The sequence below is a fragment of the Parasteatoda tepidariorum genome, chromosome 3 (genome assembly GCF_982258835.1).
Source record: "Parasteatoda tepidariorum strain Cologne lab strain chromosome 3, Ptep-v5.0, whole genome shotgun sequence".
Taxonomy (NCBI): domain Eukaryota; kingdom Metazoa; phylum Arthropoda; class Arachnida; order Araneae; family Theridiidae; genus Parasteatoda; species Parasteatoda tepidariorum.
The window spans coordinates 37205525-37212931 of record NC_141757.1 but is presented as its reverse complement, the minus strand read 5'-3'; positions in this window follow the sequence as shown (position 1 = coordinate 37212931).

The window sequence follows — 7407 nt, the reverse complement described above, 5'->3', positions numbered from 1 at the left end:
ATTCTGTGCACCTAAATCTGAGTATATTCAAGCTTAATGAAGAAGTGAGTTGTTGTTTTTTTCCTTTTCTTTCTGCACCTACTCCATTAATCTTTGCTTCGATTCAAAATCCTTTTTATTGGATTTATTAATTTTGCTTATATTGGGTTCATTGCAAGCTTTATCCGATGTTTTGTTGAAATTTCCAATGTTTTTTGAAATATCATTATGTTTTGGCAGTTATTTCTGTTACCACGGTGTTCCACGCAAGCAGGAATAGCGCCAAACATAAGTCACCAATTTCGCCAAGGGGCATCCTCAAGTATAATTTTACCTTATCGTCTTCGCTTAAGAAAAAAAAAAGAGCGTGGAAAGAAGAAGAAAAACTTATTATAACAATTATGAACAGCGATAAATATATCAAAGCGTAGCGATCTATTTACGTATCTAATATGTTGCCACATTTTTAGTACAAAAGTTAAAGTTTTATCCACTTTGATAAATGTAAACTAATGCGAATCTTACAATTAAATTACTAATTCCTTCGTATATCATTGGTTTAAGTTGTCGAAAATTAATATTTCAATTGTAAGGTTCGCATTAGCATACATTTATAAGAGTGGAGAAAAGTATATGCATTTTTTAATAGTTTCTTGAATATGGCTCTTTGAAGACGAAAAAGCATAGATTTTCTTACAAAATGACTGATAACTAAGAAACTAATCCAAATTTTTGAAAAAGAAAAAAAATACTTCTTCATTATGTCAAAACACAATTATGTGCCGAGTTTCGTGCCTGAGCGAGGCTTCTGGGGCGATATATTGTGATTACAGACACACACACACACACACACACAGCCGCTTTTATTATTATGTATAGATTATTTCTTTCTGGAATAGACTGAGAGCAAAATATTTTAGTCACCACTTTTTATTCACTGGTAATACATGTATAACGAGTTTCACTGGTCAAATGGCGCGAAAGACCTAAGAGGATTCTTCATTCATTCACGAACACTTGGCTTAAAAATATTTGATAAATAAGTTTCAGAGTCAAATTTACCTTTTAGTGTTGCTCGTATTAAAATATTTTGGTAAGTACAAATAATTTACTCGTCACAAATTAATGCCAGCAATGAAATTAATAAGTTACCAATTTTTTACTTTTACAATCCTTATACTTTTAAAAAGAATACATTTTCAAAAACATTGGTGTTTAAAATAAAATAATAATAATAAAAAAACACTAGTTCTTTTGAAAGCTCATATTTTAAGTCAAAGCTTATAACAAGTCAAAACTAAGTTAAGCGAGTAATGATCATCCACATTTGAATTTCCGGGTGTTACTTATTTGTCTCTCTAAAGACAAAATTCTATTAATCTCTATTAATCAAATCTTCCCCATATTGTGGTTTTAACTGTCATATTTCCACCAGCTATTATCACTACCTTCATATTAATCCCAAGTCCAGAGATCAAATTGTATTGTTAAGCTTGTCGTTTCTCTTTACATACGAACATTTACAATGAATTATCTTTTAAAAGTTTTACACTTCATCTATTTTCAATCTATGGTTGCATAAGAAATGACAAAGGTATGCAAAAACAATTTTAAAACTAGTATACTTTTACAACCGTTTGTCTTGTTCTAATTAAATAATCTGTGCAAGTTTCTTACAAATGTAGAAAAATTAAAACGTGGTATAAATTCACGCTAATGTTAGAATTCTTTTTTTTTTTAGATATTTTAACTAAAAGCAACGTTTCAACTTTAACTTATAAATATCCGATAGATCAAAGTTGCCATACAAATAGATTTACTTCCTTTACTAAAAAACATAGAATGGTGATCACTAGTGTATTGAACTATCAAAGTATGTGTCCACCATTGAGCTTATGTTAAAGCAATAGGAATTCTGAAACTAAAATCGTAATGACAATAAATATTTATTTTTATCCACAACTTTATATTTTTATCAACTTATCATATTATATATATATATATATACATATATATATATATATATATATATATATATATATATATATATATATATATATATATATATATATATATATATATATATATATATATATATATATATATATATATATATATATATATACACTGGTTATCATAAATTAAGGAAAATTCACAAAAATCGCGATAACTCAAGAAATTACACATGGAATTTTATGAAACTTACCCACAATATACAACACATAGTAAGGTGTTAAACAACATAAAAAGAAATTATCAGACATTAATAGTAGTATAGAAATTAGCACATGTATAAAATAAACAAATTGGAAGTATCGGTTTGCAATAGAAAAAGTACCTTTAATATGGAATATGATTGCCTCTAGAAGCAATACAGCACAAACAGCGATGTGTGATGCTTTCAATTATGCGGTCTATCAGTTCAATAGGAAGTGAGAGCCATTGCTCTTGTAAAGCAGTTGCAAGCGTGGCAAGGGTCTGAGGGGGCGGATTGATGGCAGATACACGCCTCCCTAGAGCATCCCAAACGTGCTCGATAGGATTCAAGTCCGGGGATCGAGCTGGCCACTCCATGCGAGTAATTGTTTCCTGTTGAAGATAATCATCAACAATGCGAGCTCTGTGTGGTCTTGCATTATCGTCCTGTAACAGGAAGCAATCACCAATTGCCCCGGCATATGGGCGCACATAAGCATCAAGGATGTTGTCTCGATAAACCTGAGCATTCACGGTTCCCCTTGGAAAGACATGGAGGTATGTGCGCCCTCCTAAGGATATGCCTCCCCAAACACAGACACTGCCTCTTCCGTATGCATCTCTTTCACGGATGTTTGATGGATGATAACGGGTCCCAGGTTCTCTCCACATCAAATAACGTCTACTGTCACTTTCTGGACTAAACCTGGACTCATCCGTAAAGAGAACAGGCCTCCATTGATCTGACGTCCAGTGGACATGTTGTCGGGCCCACTGCAAACGGTCTCTCCTATGGCGTGATGTGAGCGGCACGCAAATGGCTGGTCGTCTCGCATACAGACCACCTTCGTGGAGCCTTCTGCGCACAGTTGACGTTGACACCAACCTTCCGGTGGCTGCAGCAAGAGAGGATCTAAGATGTGTCGGAGTAGCGGTTCTATTCCTGCGTGCACTTAATGTCAAATATCGGTCATCGGCACTGGTCGTAACAGTTGGCCGTCCTTGACTGAACCTCCTAGATGCCGAATCTGTGGTTTGAAATTGCCTCCAAAGTCTATGAACCACAGATGGACTCACATTTAGCCATCTGGCCACTTCTGATTGACTCTGCCCTGCCTCTAGTCTCCCGATGGCTCTCCATCGTAGTTCTTCAGGCAAATGATGCCTAGAGGTCATTATTACGAATTGGCTATCTCAGATTTTCAATGTCGCAATCACAGTAAAATTTGTGTGCTTTCTCTCAAACTTGGACTTTTATGCTCCAGGCAGATGACGTAAGCCGAGTGCAGCGCCACTAATTTGCATATTGCAATTTTACTCAGCTACTCTTAGTGGACAACATATGCAAATTTTGCACGGTTTGGCTTACTTTTGAAAGAGTTATCGCTATTTTTGTGATTTTTCCTTAATTTATGATAACCAGTGTATATATATATATATATATATATATATATATATATATATATATATATATATATATATATATATATATATATATATATACCACTTTAAATTCTTACTATATCATCAGGGTATATCTATAAAAACCACAGTGTAAGTTATTGGGTTTGGCAAGAAGGCGTGACTACATGCGTTGAGTCCGCCTGCGGGTGGCAACTGGTTCAGACCACAGCCACAAAGCTGTTGGCAATTTCAATTATGAGCCTGCTCCTTAACAATTATCTTTATTGTTTAAAAGAAACTCTCTAAAAAGAAATATGAAACTGCAATAAAGCATGCCGCTTGCCTAACCTTTTATGAAGCATATCTGTGCACATCCATTTACATACCAATTTAATAAATGATTATTTATACTCGATTTCGCATAAGTAACTTAACTGCTTAAATATGTAAAAACTTACTTTCGAATTTGATGGTCACTTTCCTCTAACTTATGTCACACTCCCTAATATTTATGCCAATTCAAAGAAAAAAATTCTTTAGTATTTGCTAATTTTTAAGTTCGACTTTAAAAATGAATTATTACAATAACTTAAGATTAAATGACTTATCCTATCATTTATTTTTATTCGAATTTAATATTTGCCACTCGAGAAGAAGACGATGACTCAGCGCCGGATTAAGCGTGCACGGGGCCCTGGGCCATTCAAAGTTCTGGGGCCCTTAGATTAAATTTTTTTCTCGTATATTTTTTATTTATTCAAATATAAAAGTATTTATATATCTTTTCATTCAAGAAAGCATATTTAAAATTGAAATAAATAATAATAAATTAAATTTTGCTTTATTTTATTAAATTGTAACTAAAATATAATCATAACATTTCGAAAAAATCTGAAAAATCATTGATTTTCGCAATTTTTCAAAATTTATTTTCAAAAAATCCATTTTAAGGGGGCCCCTAGGGTAATCCAGCCCTGCTATCACTGATACACAGACACGTGACCCATGACCTCAGCGCCATCTGATAGTTTATAAGCAAGATGTGTCTAAGTTCAGCTAAGTTCTCCACATAAGATAGAATGTAATTTAATGTGAAGTACATACCTAGCAGAATATATAATTAATATTTACGTAATTAATTAATAATATAAATAATAATCGTTCCAATAATATAATTAATTAATGTTAAGTATATACAACACCGAATCGCACATCGAATTTGTTAAAAGACAATTTTCGTCTAAGTCTTTTACTTAACTTAGATTTATTATTATATTATTTTACTGTAACCATGATATTGTTTTGTTTTGTGCACTCGGAAACTTCGATGCAAAATTAGTTTGTTTGTGTTCTACGTGGCCTGTCTTTGTGTTAAATAAGAACTATAAATAGAAATATTTGCTAACGAATCTTCGTGAAAGAATATAGAATGTGTCACTTAAGAGAATTGAAACATGGCCAGCTTGGCTTGCTCGAAATAGAATAATAGAAAGAACAGTTGTAAACGTAAGCAAATGTCACGCTTCAACAACCAATCTGGATCGAGATAACCAAAGTCCGTCACTTACTGATATCTCATTAGTGAATAAATGCTATACTCAACTAAATGTAATTCTTAATTATCTCATTTTTTTATATAATCAAAGCATATTTTATAAATCTTTTGGTAAATAAGGGTTTGCAATGTGGACGTAATTATGCGTGTTGAGACTACCCATGAGTGGCAAATCGTATGACCAGTGCTTTGGAAGCTGTGCTCCTGGCAAGTTTTTAATCATTAACAACTTGTAAACAGAAATAATAGACAGATTTTTTTAATGAGAACGACATAATGTGGAATAACTGCATTGGGCTCTGTACTAATGGTGCACAATCAATGGCGGGACACAAAACTGGTCTTCAAAATACTAGTTAAAATTAAAACACCTGAGGTTCTCTGGACGCACTGCATACTTCACAGAGCAGCTCTCGTATCAAAAACTATAAGCGAGGAACTTAACAATGTTTTTGCAAAAGTAACGAAAGTTATAAATTACATAAAAAACAGTCCATTAAAAGCAAGGTTGTTCGCAAAACTGTGTGAAGATATACGAGCTAATTACACGTCACTTCTGTACTATTGTGAAGTGCGCTGGCTATCTCGTGTAAAAGTGGTTCATAGGGTACTTGAACTCAAAGAAGAATTTGCTATGTTTCTCGAGGCAAATCATAATGAAGACGGCAATATGTTTAGGGATGATAATTTTATCGTTAAACTTACATATTTGGTCGACATTTTTGAAAAATTGAGTGTTCTTAATAAATCAACGCAAGGACCGCAAATGCATTTGCTTATACAAAAAGACAAAGTGAAAGCAATTATTAAAAAATTGGAGCTATGGAAATCAAATTTGAAAAAAAATAAGATTGACATGTTTCCACGTTTAAATTTATGCGCCCGAGATAACATAGAAGCAAACAAAAATCTCTTTGTGGAACACTTGAAAGGTTTGTTGCTTCAATTTTCGAATTATTTTGGTGATCTTGATTTCACAAAGTTTGCGTGGATACAGAATCCATTTATCGACAAAGAAGATGATGAATTTGGATTGACAAGTATTGAAAAAGAAAAATTGATTGAATTATTTTGTGATACTACATTAAAACATAAATTTCAGACTGTATCTCTGGTTCAATTCTAGTTGAAGCTTCATACAGAATATAACACTTTGTCAAACAAAGCTTTGGAAGTATTGCTGCCGTTCGCAACATCATATTTATGCGAAACGGGATTTTCTGCCTTGGCTGCAATAAAATCCAAATATCGATCTCGTTTAGTTGTAGAAAAAGAGCTACGAGTAGCTCTATCGTCTCAAACAACAAGATTTAATAAGCTTTGTGCTAATAGACAAGCACATCCATCTCATTAAAAACAATAATAAAATATCGTTTTCCATTAGTTTGCATGAATAAATTTTATAAGAGTAAAAATGTTTGTGTTTTTATTTTATGAAATCTTTAGGGGGGGGCGCCAAATGATTAAATATTTTTAAGGGAGAAGTAGTAACATCAATTTTGGTAACCACTGTTTTAATGCAATTTGTGCATATCTTTCTGGTCATATTTCCCTTTTGCCTTCCCATTTTACAAATTATATATATATATATATATATATATATATATATATATATATATATATATATATATATATATATATATATATATATATATATATATATATATATATATATATATATATATATATATATATATATATATATATATATATATATATATATATGAACTTTTTGTGTTCTATTTTATTTGTCGTAATTTTTGTAAAAAACTTTTTTGAGTGCTCCGCACATTATTGTATTAATATATTTTGCTTTAGCTATATTGATATAATAATATCAGAAAACACTCTTTTTTGCGGATATAATCGTGTGTGCTGATAAAAAGATTATATCCTTTATTTTCCGGATTTTTTAAAAATTTTTTAGCCTTTTTTCCCCCCAGTTGTTTGTTATTTTTTATTATTATTTTTCTTTTCCCCATTTTTTTCATATGTCTGTAATTTTCCTTTGTTTTATCTTCATTTTGAACTTTTATATATATATGTGCGTGCGTGTGTGTTTGTGTGTGTGTAACAAACTTTACTATGCTTTAGTAGAAGTGAACTGTGAAATGTGTAGTGAGAATGTTGAGAATGTAAAGAGAGAAAATGAATTGTACCTGGGATGTACAATTAAATTTTTGACAAACTTCTTACAAGAAGTATATTTCTGTTATTCTTTTTTATCTACTTATTTACGAAAATGTATCATTTTATGACATAATTATGACTAT